This window comes from Rattus norvegicus, chromosome X (assembly GCF_021556685.1).
Source record: "Rattus norvegicus strain SHRSP/BbbUtx chromosome X, alternate assembly SHRSP_T2T, whole genome shotgun sequence".
NCBI classification, from domain to species: domain Eukaryota; kingdom Metazoa; phylum Chordata; class Mammalia; order Rodentia; family Muridae; genus Rattus; species Rattus norvegicus.
In genome coordinates, this window is record NC_141554.1 from 151,231,597 (window position 1) to 151,246,842 (window position 15,246).

Genomic DNA, 15,246 nt, shown 5'->3' on the forward strand with positions numbered 1-15,246 from the left:
GGAGCACAAGGATGTGTAGAAACAAAACGGTGACTCATGTCCATGATCTGATTAAGTCTTTTATTTAAACCACATAAACTTGGACTCTCTCAATCCAGTGCAGTCTTGAGGTCTGAGACTTCTCTTGTTTCATGTTTTTTTTTCCTCAGTATATTTTTTTTTATTTTATTAATTTGAGTATTTCTTATATACATTTCGAATGTTATTCCCTTTCCCGGTTTCCGGGCATACATCCCCCTAACTCCTCCCCCTCCCCTTCTTGATGGGTGTTCCCCTCCCCATCCTCCCCCCTTTGCCACCCTCCCCCCAACAATCACGTTCACTGGGGGTTCAGTCTTAGCAGGACCCAGGGCTTCCCCTTCCACTGGTGCTCTTACTAGGATATTCATTGCTACCTATGAGGTCAGAGTCCAGGGTCAGTCCATGTATAGTCTTTAGGTAGTGGCTTAGTCCCTGGAAGCTCTGGTTGCTTGGCATTGTTGTACATATGGGGTCTCGAGCCACTTTAAGCTCTTCCAGTTCTTTTTCTGATTCCTTCAACGGGGGTCCTATTCTCAGTTCAGTGTTTTGCTGCTGGCATTCGCCTCTGTATTTGGTGTATTCTGCATGTGTCTCTCAGGAGCGATCTACATCCGGCTCCTGTCGGCCTGCACTTCTTTGCTTCATCCATCTTGTCTAATTGGATGGCTGTATATGTATGGGCCACATGTGGGGCAGGCTCTGAATGGGTGTTCCTTCTGTCTCTGTTTTAATCTTTGCCTCTCTATTCCCTGCCACGGGTATTCTTATTCCCCTTTTAAAGAAGGAGTGAAGCATTCACATTTTGATCATCCGTCTTGAGTTTCATTTGTTCTAGGCATCTAGGGTAATTCAAGCATTTGGGCTAATAGCCACTTATCAATGAGTGCATACCATGTGTGTTTTTCTGTGATTGGGTTAGCTCACTCAGGATGATATTTTCCAGTTCCAACCATTTGCCTACGAATTTCATAAAGTCATTGTTTTTGATAGCTGAGTAATATTCCATTGTGTAGATGTACCACATTTTCTGTATCCATTCCTCTGTCGAAGGGCATCTGGGTTCTTTCCAGCTTCTGGCTATTATAGATAAGGCTGCGATGAACATAGTGGAGCACATGTCTTTTTTATATGTTGGGGCATCTTTTGGGTATATGCCCAAGAGAGGTATAGCTGGATCCTCAGGCAGTTCAATGTCCAGTTTTCTGAGGAACCGCCAGACTGATTTCCAGAGTGGTCGTACCAGCTTGCAATCCCACCAACAATGGAGGACTGTTCCTCTTTCTCCACATCCTCGCCAGCATCCGCTGTCACCTGAGTTTTTGATCTTAGCCATTCTCACTGGTGTGAGGTGAAATCTCAGGGTCATTTTGATTTGCATTTCCCTCATGACTAAAGATGTTGAACATTTCTTTAGGTGTTTCTCAGCCATTTGGCATTCCTCAGCTGTGAATTCTTTGTTTAGCTCTGTACCCCATTTTTAATAGGGTTATTTGTCTCCCTGTGGTCTAATTTCTTGAGTTCTTTGTATATTTTGGATATAAGGCCTCTATCTGTTGTAGGATTGGTAAAGATCTTTTCCCAATCTGTTGGTTGCCGTTTTGTCCTAACCACAGTGTCCTTTGCCTTACAGAAGCTTTGCAGTTTTATGAGATCCCATTTGTCGATTCTTGATCTTAGAGCATAAGCCATTGGTGTTTTGTTCAGGAAATTTTTTCCAGTGCCCATGTGTTCTAGATGCTTCCCTAGTTTTTCTTCTATTAGTTTGAGTGTATCTGGTTTGATGTGGAGGTCCTTGATCCACTTGGACTTAAGCTTTGTACAGGGTGATAAGTATGGATCGATCTGCATTCTTCTACATGTTGACCTCCAGTTGAACCAGCACCATTTGCTGAAAATGCTATCTTGTTTTCCATTTGATGGTTTTGGCTCCTTTGTCAAAAATCAAGTGCCCATAGGTGTGTGGGTTCATTTCTGGGTCTTCAATTCTGTTCCATTGGTCTATCTGTCTGTCTCTGTACCAAAACCATGCAGTTTTTATCACTATTCCTCTGTAATACTGCTTGAGTTCAGGGATAGTGATTCCCCCTGAAGTCCTTTTATTGTTGAGGATAGTTTTAGCTATCCTGGGTTTTTTGTTATTCCAGATGAATTTGAAAATTGTTCTGTCTAACTCTTTGAAGAATTGGATTGGTATTTTGATGGGGATTACATTGAATCTGTAGATCTCTTTTGGAAAAAATGGCCATTTTTATTATATTAATCCTGCCAATCCATGAGCATGGGAGATTTTTCTATCTTCTGAGGTAAAGACCTTTTCAAACTCTACAAGTTCTCTTAGGATGACAGTAACTACCCTGAGGCATAATCTCTGATATTGGCTCAATTAGTCTTGACCCATAATATTAATTCACTTGAAATTACCTTTATGTTACCAGAGAAAGTATCACTTGAGGCAATGTATAAATATTTAATTTTCTGCAGCAAATAGGATATGATATGTTCAATAGCCATTTTGGCCTATATTGAAGAACTAGATCAGTTATATTAAAATACTGAAATATAATTATATAATGTCTAAAATTAAATATGGCAAATTGAAAATCATTTGTAAAGTGAAAATGTATAAGTAGTTTTATTTTTAAGAGATACATATAATTTTCAGTTGTCTTCATCAGTGTCATAATTCTAGGATCTTTAAAGCATCAGTGGGGAAACTAAATATATAACTAAGCTCTAAAAATAAGGAGGACCAACAAGATGGCCCACTAAAGTAGGAGTACCAGGTGCCCATACATATACAGACTTATCTACAGTAAATAAATAAATTTTAAACTGTAAAAAAAAATAAAGAAGGAAAAGAAAGAGAGAAAAATGGAAAACCACAAAGAATGAGAGAAAGTGAACAATTGAAAAGTGCTGTGCTCTACACCTATAATCCCAGCACTGATGTATGGAACAGAAACAGACTCCCCACGGAGCTCTAGGCCAACCTAGGCCTCATACTGAGACCACTTCTCAAAAAAGATAAATAAGAAATATAGGAAATAAAGTGCTTCTATCATGGAGAAGATAGAACAAAACTATCTTGTACTACATTTTTAAGAAGAAGGTCAAAGTTTTCAGTGGCTAATCATAATATTTGGTGGAATACATATTATGTGGGGAAACACTGCAAATGCATACCCCACCCTACCCGGTTCCATCCCAGAATCTCCAAATGAAAATTCTTACAGCTATTGTTCATGTGCATCTCTGTTTAAGAAGCACTACTCCCTAATGCAAAGACTTTGACTGTTGGGGACGAGGGTAGGGGAACAAAACAACAACAACAACAACAACAAAGAAACAAAAAGCAAAACACTGAAAAAACAAAAGCAAAGAATTTAAAAAAAAAAGTTACTAATGCATTTAAACAACCAAGTTACTAACCAATTCTTTTCTGCTCAGTAGTCGTTGTTGATCACTTTGTGCAAAGAAATCCAAGATGATGAGAGCTAAGAAAATTTCCTTAGATGTATAATTAAGCAGGGATTGTGACCTTGTAGTGAACATCATTAGAAATTGATGAAGGTTGACTTCCAATTGCAGAATATAAGTGAGGAATGGAAATGGAAGCAGTTAAAATAATCTTCAGGAAGATGAGAAGAAACAAAATCTCAGAATATCAAGAATAAGAAAAATATGGATTGTTGTTTGGTTTTTGTTTTTCTGATTGTTGTTGTTGTTGGTAGTTTTGTTTATTTTTTAAATGATGAAAATCCAGCTTAAATACACATAGAATAAGGTTTGCAGGCAGAAAGAAAGGGGCAAACAAAGAATCAAGAAGAAACAGAGAAAACTAAGGTGGGAATGAAAGAACAAGGGAAAAACACTTATTTTAAAAACAATTTTTTCTTTATCACCTCACTGTATTACCCATTTCAGCTAAGTATTTGTGCCTCTGTGAGCCTCGTTCTCTGCACGTACAGGGTAAGAATACTGCCAGTAGCTACCACAAAATGTTGTAACAAGGAACTCATAATCTAACAAATATATAAGGCAACACTTAATTCAGTACTTAACGTGCAACTGTCACTTAATAAATGTTCATTATTTTGTAACTTAACTAATATTGGTATTGATCTATTGTCATTAAATAATACAGAGACATTAAATTCAGAACAAGTATGTGATAAATGATTTTTGTGAAGGAGTCCTCTAAAATGTCAGCTTTCATTTATATAGGAAAGGGATAATACACGATCTAAGATCAGGGGAATGTGGGGGAAACTGAATAAGACTGAGCACACAAAGGCTTCAACACATTTAGTATATGCAAATGTTCATTAAATACTGAAGGTCACAGTGAGTCTAAGTATGTCCCCTCTCACTGAGGCCAGACAAGGCAGTAAGGTTATTGCAAGTGTTAGGGGACACACATCAAGACCCAGCTGTACATCTGCAACAGATGTATGGGGGTGGATAGATGCAGCAAATGCAAGTTCAACAAGAGTGAAGGTACAATATAAACATACCCAACCTTATGGAACACAAAGAAAGCAGTGCTAAGAGAAAATTTTGTAGCATTAAATGCCTTCATAATGAAATTGAAGCAATCTCATACTAGCAACTTAAAACCACACCTGAAAGCTCTAGGAAAAAAAGGAAACCCATCCAAGAGAAGTAGATGGTAAGAAATAATCAAACTCAGGGATGAAATGAAAAATTAGAAACAAAAAGGAACAATACAAAGAATCAACAAAATCAAGATCGTGTTCTTTGATAAAATCAACAAGATAGACAAACCCTAAGTCAAAGTAAATAAAAGGCAAAAGACGGTGTCCAAATTAATAAAATCAGAAATGAAAACAGGGACATAACAATAGACATTGAGGAAATTCAAAGAAATATTTAGGTTTTACTTTAAAAGCCTGTAATCTACGATATTGTAAAATCTAAACAAAATGTTTGGTTTTCTAGATAGACTCCACTTATTCTAAAGTTCAGTCAAGATCAGGTAAACAATTTAAATAGTCCTATTACCCCTAAGGAAACAGAAGCAGTCTTAAAAGTCCCCCTGTCCTCCGCCAAACAAAAGTTTAAGGTCAGATGGTTTTATTGCAGAATTAGACCACACTTAAAAAAAAGTTAATACCAATATTCTTCAAACTATTGCACAAAGAAAAAATAGGAGCATTGCCAAACTCATTTTATGAGATTACAGTCACCCTGATACTTAAACAACACAGACTCAAAAAACGAATGAGAATTCCTGACCAATTAGTCCTGTGAACATTGATGCAAATATATTCAATGAAATACTTGCAAACCAAGTCCAAGAACAAAACAAAAACATCATTTACCAAAGTCAAGTAGGCTTCATCTAAGGGATACAGGAGGTTTAATATATGAAAGTCCATCAATGTAATCCACCGTATAAACAAACTGAAAGAAAAAAATATCACTTGCTCACCTCTTTAGATAATGAAAAATCCCAAGACAAAATCCAACATTCACTCATGTTAAAATACTTAGAGTGATCAGGGATACAATGCACATGCTTAAGCACAATAAAGACAATATATAGCAAGCCAATACCCAACATCAAATTAGAGATAAACTTAAAGCAACTCCATTAAAATCAGGGATGAGCAAGACAGCCAATTCTCTCCATATCAATTCAGTATAGTACCTGAAGTTCTAGCTAGAGTGACAAGACAATAAAAGAGATCAAGGAGATACAAATTGGAAAGGAAAAAGTCAAACTATGGATATTTGAAGATGATATGATAATATATATAATTCTGCCAAATTTTACCAAAAGTTCTACCAGAGATTTCCTACAACTAATAAACACATTCAGCAAAGTGACTGGATATAAAATTAACTCAAAAAATTAATCAGTAGGCTTCCCTTATACAAATGATAATAAGACTGAGAAAGAAATTAGGGAAATATCACACTTCACAATAGTCACAAATAATATAAAATATCTCAGTGTCACTTTAACCAAGCAAGTGAAAAACCTGTATGACTAGAACTTCAATTCTTTGAAGAAAATAATTGAAGAAGATATCAGAAGATGGAAAGATCTCCTATGATTATGAATTAGGAATTTGTAATATGGACAAAGTAAAAATGGCCATCTTACCAAATGCAATCTACAGATTCTGTGCAATTTCCATCAAAATCCCAACACAATTCTTTACAAACCTTGAAAGATCAATTCTCACCCTCATTTGGAAAAACAACAACAGCAAAAAGGATAGCTAGAGCAGTCCTATACAAAAAAAAATCTCCTAAAGGAATAACCATAATAATTATCCCTGATTTCAAGCTGTGCTACAGAGAAATAATGATAAAAACCACCTGGTGTTGGCATAAAAACAGACAAGTTGATCAATGGAATAGAATGGAAGACCCAGAAATAAGCCCACACCAATTGATTTATTAGCTGTCTTCAGACGCACCAGAAGGGAACATCGGATCCCATAACAGATGGTTGTGAGCCACCATGTCGTTCCAGGGAATTGAACTCATGATTTCTGGAAGAGCAGTCAGTGTTTTTAACCCCTGAGACATTTCTCCAGCCCAACATATTAATTTTTTACAAAGAAGCCAAAACCATACAATGGGAATAAGAAAGTATCTTCAACAAATGGTACTGATCTAAATGGATGTCTACCTGTAAATGTAGAAGAATGCAAATAGATCCCTATTTACCATGCTGCACAAAGCTCAAGTGCCAGTGGAGCACATCAACATGAAATCAGATATGCTAAATCTAATAGTGAAATAAACAAATGGGCGTAGGAGAAAACTTCCTAAACCATCAGCTCAGGCGCTAAGAAAAGCAATAAATGGGACCTCAAGAAACTTAAAAACTTATATAAGATAACACGACATAACGACAGCCAACAGTAGAATCTTGATCCAAAATCCAAAGGTTCTTCTATGTGCTTCACCTAGGAGGGCCTGCTAAAGGCTTCAAGCAACTTCTCTATCTGCCACTGTTACCTCAAATAGCATTGATCAAGAAGGGAAAAAGCAGAGTGCCACCTCCATTGTCTTTTTTTTTTAATTTGGTTACCACAAAAAGATGTGTGTTAAATTTAGAATGGGGGGTCTCACCTTAAAACATCCAATCATGCAGTTGATAAAAACTGCATGGTATTGGTACAGAGACAGACAGATAGACCAATGGAATAGAATTGAAGACCCAGAAATGAACCCACACACCTATGGTCACTTGATTTTTGACAAAGGAGCCAAAACCATCCAATGGAAAAAAGATAGCATTTTCAGCAAATGGTGCTGGTTCAACTGGAGGGCAACATGTAGAAAAATGCAGATCGATCCATCCTTATCACCCTGTACAAAGCTTAAGTCCAAGTGGATCAAGGACCTCCACATCAAACCAGATACACTCAAACTAATAGAAGAAAAACTAGGGAAGCATCTAGAACACATGGGCACTGGAAAAAATTTCCTGAACAAAACACCAATGGCTTATGCTCTAAGATCAAGAATCGACAAATGGGATCTCATAAAACTGCAAAGCTTCTGTAAGGCAAAGGACACTGTGGTTAGGACAAAACGGCAACCAACAGATTGGGAAAAGATCTTTACCAATCCTACAACAGATAGAGGCCTTATATCCAAAATATACAAAGAACTCAAGAAGTTAGACCGCAGGGAAACAAATAACCCTATTAAAAAATGGGGTTCAGAGCTAAACAAAGAATTCACAGCTGAGGAATGCCGAATGGCTGAGAAACACCTAAAGAAATGTTCAACATCTTTAGTCATAAGGGAAATGCAAATCAAAACAACCCTGAGATTTCACCTCACACCAGTGAGAATGGCTAAGATCAAAAACTCAGGTGACAGCAGATGATGGCGAGGATGCGGAGAAAGAGGAACACTCTCCATTGTTGGTGGGATTGCAGACTGGTACAACCATTCTGGAAATCAGTCTGGAGGTTTCTCAGAAAATTGGACATTGAACTGCCTGAGGATTCAGCTATACCTCTCTTGGGCATATACCCAAAAGATGCCTCAACATATAAAAGAGACACGTGCTCCACTATGTTCATCGCAGCCTTATTTATAATAGCCAGAAACTGGAAAGAACCCAGATCCCCTTCAACAGAGGAATGGATACAGAAAATGTGGTACATCTACACAATGGAATATTACTCAGCTATCAAAAACAACGAGTTTATGAAATTCGTAGGCAAATGGTTGGAACTGGAAAATATCATCCTGAGTGAGCTAACCCAATCACAGAAAGACATACATGGTATGCACTCATTGATAAGTGGCTATTAGCCCAAATGCTTGAATTACCCTAAATCCCTAGAACAAACGAAACTCAAGACGGATGATCAAAATGTGAATGCTTCACTCCTTCTTTAAATGAGGAAAAAGAATACCCTTGGCAGGGAAGGGAGAGGCAAAGATTAAAACAGAGACTAAAGGAACACCCATTCAGAGCCTGCCCCACATGTGGCCCATACATATACAGCCACCCAATTAGACAAGATGGATGAAGCAAAGAAGTGCAGACCGACAGGAGCCGGATGTAGATCGCTCCTGAGAGACACAGCCAGAATACAGCAAATACAGAGGCGAATGCCAGCAGCAAACCACTGAACTGAGAATAGGTCCCCCGTTGAAGGAATCAGAGAAAGAACTGGAAGAGCTTGAAGGTGCTCGAGACCCCAAAAGTACAACAATGTCAAGCAACCAGAGCTTCCAGGGACTAAGCCACTACCTAAAGACTATACATGGACTGACCCTGGACTCTGACCTCATAGGTAGCAATGAATATCCTAGTAAGAGCACCAGTGGAAGGGGAAGCCCTGGGTCCTGCTAAGACTGAACCCCCAGTGAACTAGACTATGGGGGGAGGGCGGGAATGGGGGGAGGGTTGGGAGGGGAACACCCATAAGGAAGGGGAGGGGGAGGGAGATGTTTGTCCGGAAACCGGGAAAGGGAATAACACTTGAAATGTATATAAGAAATACTCAAGTTAATAAAAAAAAATAAAACATCCAATCATAAAAATTCTTCAGAGACATGCTCAGTTGCTTGGGTATTACTTGACTCCAGATTTAGTCTAGTTGACAACAATGATTAATCATCACGTAACTCAAAATCATTTTTTTCACCATGTTGAACTATGCTGGTATCCTTACATTAGTCTATCATTAATTCTTTATAGGAGGTGAGTTGATATTTGTTCTCATCTTGCCAGAACTATCACACTATCACTGTCTTCAAAGTTAAGCATAAATAAAATGAGAAAAGTGACTCAATGAATAAATACTTGCTGTTAAGCCAGTTAATCTGAATTTGATCCCTGGGATTTATATGGTCAAGGAAGAGAAGTGACTCCTAAATTTTTTCCATAGGCCTCCTCAAAAACATCATCCCTGCACTAAAAATTAAATCTCATGATAGATTTTTTAAATGAGTTCACAAAAAATTCATTAAAATATAGAAAGAGTAAAATGCATAGCATTTTAATAAGTCCAAAGGACAAGAGAAAATATAATGAATTGAATCCTATAATACTATACTTCTTACTTTATTCAATTTTCTTTTTACTGTTTTCTTTCCTTACTGAATTATGATTCTCATGTAATTTATTTTGGGATATTATTATTTATGAGTTGTATGTATATATGTATATATATGTATATATATATATGAAATAACATAGAACACATTTGAAAACATTATCACACTATACTCTATCTAATGTGTTGCCAGACACTTTAAAATTAAAACCAGGGATCAAAGACTCAGAATGGACCTTGCTTTGTTTATTGAGGAGTTCCTGTTTAATGGTTAATTCATAATTTGAATGTTAATGAATTTTGGCATAAATTTTAGGACTTGGATAATAAATGTCAAGTTTCCTGATTTCTGCATCCTCATAAAAATGTATTTTTTGCTTCTTGTGCTCAAATTGGGATGGAAAATGTGCCTTGAAGCATTCAGAAATACATCAAAACAGAACTCACTTGACAGCTGAATCATAAAATAATCAGAAATTTGTTTCACAGAATCATCTCAATGGTGGGCATTCTTTGTCCCTACAATATATTGTAATGCATGTTTTTAGCTATCCCAAATACCATCAAAAGTATCTTCAAATATCCTTTTCATATGTGCTTTTCTAAAAATAAAGTAGAAAAGTTAGTTTGAACTGTGTACTGATTTTTAGTCTTTATGTTTGCCAGAAGTTCTGAACAAATATATTCCCATAAACTCTACATTTGGTAAGTGGAGTAGAAAAAAATGAATCAAAGGTCACAAGGAAGGCAATTCTTAACTTTGAAGCTTTAAGAGTAAGATATTGAACCAAACATACACTAGTGTAGAAATACTTTAGCAATTTTCCTATACCTGACTATCTAGAGTGTGAGGTAATAAAAATTCGAAGTAGAGGAGAGTAGTAAATGAATAATAAATTCCAAGCCTAGAGAATCAACAAGACTAAAGTAACTACAACTAAGGTGAAGAGGCAGACATCAGTCTGTCATTAGATGGAACTACTTCAAGTATAAGAACTCATGCACATCATGCATATTATCTTTAGTCACAATATGAACTCCTTAAATCTTTGAGAACTTGAAAAATTGCATAGTCAACATAATCCTGGATCAGATGCAAATAATTAATCTCTCTTCCTTGTAACCATCAGTTCTAGAAATCACCTTTCCTGTCACTTCTTTAGTGGATCCCAGTAGGACCTCTGGGGAGGTATGTAATACATCTTAAAAACTAGTATTCTGAGAAATACTTTAAAAAGAACAGGAGAATGTTATTTTCAGGTCTTCACCATAATTCAAGTTAGAAAAACACAATGTTACCTTCTATGTTTCCCCTGGTGAATGTATACAGCATGGTTCCCCTGGTGAATGTGGTAATTCTTTAGTTAGATGACTTTATGCAAAGAGTTATTTTGAGAATAGCTAAGGATACTGAAATAAGTTTGGTTTCTTTTGCAGTTGAGATATCATGTCTCCTGCTCTGTTCTAAGTTGATCTTTCTTTAGTTAACCTAAACCCAAAAATTTTACAATGTTTCTGTCCTGCGATTTTATAACTAAAGAGGCATTTTCCTTTTCCTATTTTTAGAACAGAACTTGCATTTTGAACTCTGTTTCATTATTAACTGTATGTAATTCATATTAAATTCCCTCTATTTCAAGATCTGACAATCAATTCTTAGCTAAATCAGTGTTTTCATAGCAAAAAAAAAAAAAAAAAAAAAAAGGACTCTAAATCGAAATCACTGATATTTTCATGGGTACAGTCAACAATAAAACCAAAAGCAGATTATGTTTTTTTCAAAGATTATTATGTAATCATTAGTCTTGATAAAAGCACATAGAGATGTTTACTAGTTCTTCTTTGGGCAGGAGCAGGACATAAGATTCCCTATGGTATGACACCTTTTAACTAAGAAGTAGCAATGTTGTGAACAACTTGTGTTACTTGGTGAATACAGCACAGTAACTAACCTTCGGAGTCCCAGGAGACTTTTACTTGTGCACTTGCTTTCTTTGTTTTTTTTTGTTTGTTTGTTTGTTTTTTGGGTTTTGCTTTTTGTTTTTTGTTTTGTTTTTACTGCAAATTGAGATAGTAATACCTCTCTGTGGCTCCTCCTGGCACATGTTCATGCTAACAGCCATGTTTTTTTTTCACTTTAATCTTTTAGAATCCTTCTATATCCTGATATGCCCTTTTCAAAAAGATCACTTTGATACATGGCTTCCTATAACTTTCCACATCACCTTGGCTTTTTTTCTTGTTTCTTTTGTTTAACCAATCTCCTGCTTCTATTCAAGACCACTAGCAATTTATAAAGTGAACTGCGGTCACACTACTTCTCTAAGGGACTTTGCCCTTTACTTTCTTTTTAAATAATAGTAATAATAACAATAAATAATAAATAATAACAACAATAAATAATTTGACTGAAGTTATCACCTTCCTTTGAAGCAGACAAAAAATTAGGGACACACTGAGTTTACAAATCATAGCAAATTCCATATTAGTAAAGGGCAACTTAGAAAGGCATAAGATTTGTGAGAGATGGTACAAGGTTATTTGATGCTTCTAGTCCCAGCAAGTAAAACCAGGATGAAAACATCAATTTTTGCCCTGAGGGAACAATAGCCATAGTCCCCAAGCTTGGACAATAAGTTGAAGAGCATCTTAGAGAACAGCTGTTGAGCCAAATGCCTCTGTTTCATGCATAACAATTAGTTCTGGCTTTTGAAGCTTTAATGATCTACGCCACTCAGTTGTCTCCTATTTGCTTTACCAAATCTAGACACCTTATGAGTTTGTGCCAAACATTACTCTGCATAAAAGGCAATGCTGTGGTCATATATTGACTAAAGGGAAATTTTGTCTTTTGGTAAATAAATAATTTATATACTTGTTAAATAATTCATATACTACCAAATCTCCTTTTTACATTGCTTATTACCCTGTTAATAGCGTCAGTATATTAGTCATGACTGTTTTGTTGTTCTAGATTATGTAGTCTTTGGGATAGCTGGGTAAGGCTAAGATAGAGGCAGGCTTCTTCATCAGCTGCTATTATGAAACAACACTGCTGAACGTGACTTTTGATAGTTGAAGACTTACTGCACTGACTACATATATTTTAGAACAATCATTTAATGTACAGAGAATTATGAAATAGATTGCTTACATCCCTGCTCATAAAATAAATCTGAATTGAAGTTAGTCATTTACACCTCTTTGAGATACTGACTATAGACACCTGTTGTTATTTATTTTAGGCTCTTGATGGCTACTGATACATATGGAAGCTCATATGTCCTATAGAGAGTTAAGGTTTACATTTATAATTTGCATGCATTCCATTTTCTTACAACTGTCACCAATTAAGTTAGGATTTGCAACCCTTAAACACTTCTCTCATTTTGCTCTTCTGCTTCTATCGTAGAATACATTTAGACACAAGATAATTAACATTTATTAGTATAGTAGTTGAAATATAATTAAACATGTACTGAATATGGGCAATAAAAATCTCACTATTAACAAAGTTCATCAATCTTTACCACTAGTTCCTTTTTAATCATTTTTAAATATTTCCTTTTAATATAAGTCTATTGCTGTGTTTCATATAAGTGAGGTGTTATCTTAATCTCAAAGATGGGAGGAGAAAGACCCATATCATTATGGTCAAATTAATTAGAGCAAGTAATTAAATAAAGCAGGTTATTTTTTATTTGTGTACAGCGGTTGTCACTCTCTAAAAGCTGGGTTCAATGTATCCGCATCGGATGTGAAATAGACAAGTTTTTTATAGCTTGGGTTAGGCAATTTTCAAATGTGGGATCTGGTCGGCAAAATAGCCAGGGTTATAAAATGAGAATATAAGCATGAAAAGCTAGTGAGAACAACCTCCTGAAATAAATGTATGATTGCAAGGTGGGTATAAGAAGGTAATCATAAAAACTGTTTGAAAAAAAGAGATGCTTGCCATTTCTTAGAAAAGGTAGTGAAGAAACATTTGTAGATAAGGTTACAGGTGGGGCATAGCCCAATCCTTGAGAAACAGGTTTAATAAAAAACATAAATGAGCCTAGTTTTTCTTTACTATAAAATGGCTTTTAGGCCTAAGATAAAGGCAGAGTTGTTCATCAGTTTCTATTATTAAACACCATGGCTGAAAGTGACTTTTGGTAGACAAGTTTACTTTGGCTTAGAGTTCCAGACAGAATATTCAGAGTTCACAATCATAGCATAATCATGATAGGATGTAACCAGAGCAGGAAGCTGAGATTAAAAAAAAATATTCAAACGCAAATTATAAAGCAAACTGGAAGTTATGTGAGGCTATAAACTCTTAAAGCCCAACCCTAGTGACACATTTCCACTAGCAAACCTGCAAGTTCTATTCCTTTCCTCAAACCATCCTGAAACAAAGATGACATGTTTAAATTTCATAATCCATAAAGGTCAATTCTCATTCAAGTCATCACATTCCACTTCCTATTTCCCAGAAGCTAATGGGCACACTGTAATGCAAAGTGCCTTTAGTTCCGGTTCCCATAGTTTTTTACAGTCTTAACCATGCTCAAAAGTCCAATGCCTCTTCTGAGGTTTAAGTTAATTAAAGTTAACTGAGACTCTATGTAAAATAAAAAAGTAAATTTTATACCTACAACATACATACAGAATATATATTCTCTTTCAAAAGGAAAAGAATTGGAACAAAGGGTAGTAATTCTAGGCTAAGCAAGAACAAAACCTACTAAAACAGACCTCAAATAATTTTTCTGATGTCCAGGACTTCAGTTTGGCAAGGTTCAGTTGGCTCTATGTTCCACTCGTAAATGAAGCTCTCCTTGGACGTTGTCTCATAGCTACAGCATAACCAACTTCATGACAGCTCCATATAAACTAGGATTCATATTCACACTTTTGTACAATGGCTTCTTGGGGCCTCTGTCCTCTCAGAACCTTATTCTTGCAGCAACTCTGGCACTGCTACAATTCGACTGTCTTCAGTATTTCTCTGTAACCTAGAATTCACAACTTCCCAGTCTTGTATTTGTCATGCCTCCAAAGCTTGTATCACTTGAACAACACTGCCTAGTCAGATAACCAGCTTGGAATGAATACTTGACACATTGGACATATTATCAGCAACTTCCATATGTAGAAATAAATGATTTCTAGGAGCAAACAAAGGCTTAGGCTTTCTGCTCTCACAAGTTGAAAACATAGCTAGGTAGGGGTCTGCCCATGGGCTCTATTCACATCCAGAGCAGGAGATATCTCCTCATTGATATCTATCTCCTTAAAAGTTACAGCCTCTATTTCAGCATATGCCTTCACTATAATCATGAGCTTCCTAGTGTTACTCTTGTTCTCCAAACTGCACATTATGTTTTGCCTTCTCCACTTGTACTTTTCCAAACATGATTTTATCACCCATTAAAAGCAGGTCATTTTTACCTCTTCCTGCTACTTTAAAACTTAGAACATGTTTATAAAGTTCCAATGATAGTACCTGAGTCTAGGTTGGTTTTGTAAAATAATTAATTTAGTTTTACTCATTCAGTGAAGAGCAAATGAAAGAGAGGTTAGGATTGTGAATAAAGCTTCTTTAATATTGAATGCTCTGCAAGAATGTAAGTCCAAGTTCTTGGGTCTCGTTATCTCACTTGTTAAAGAAAGATAT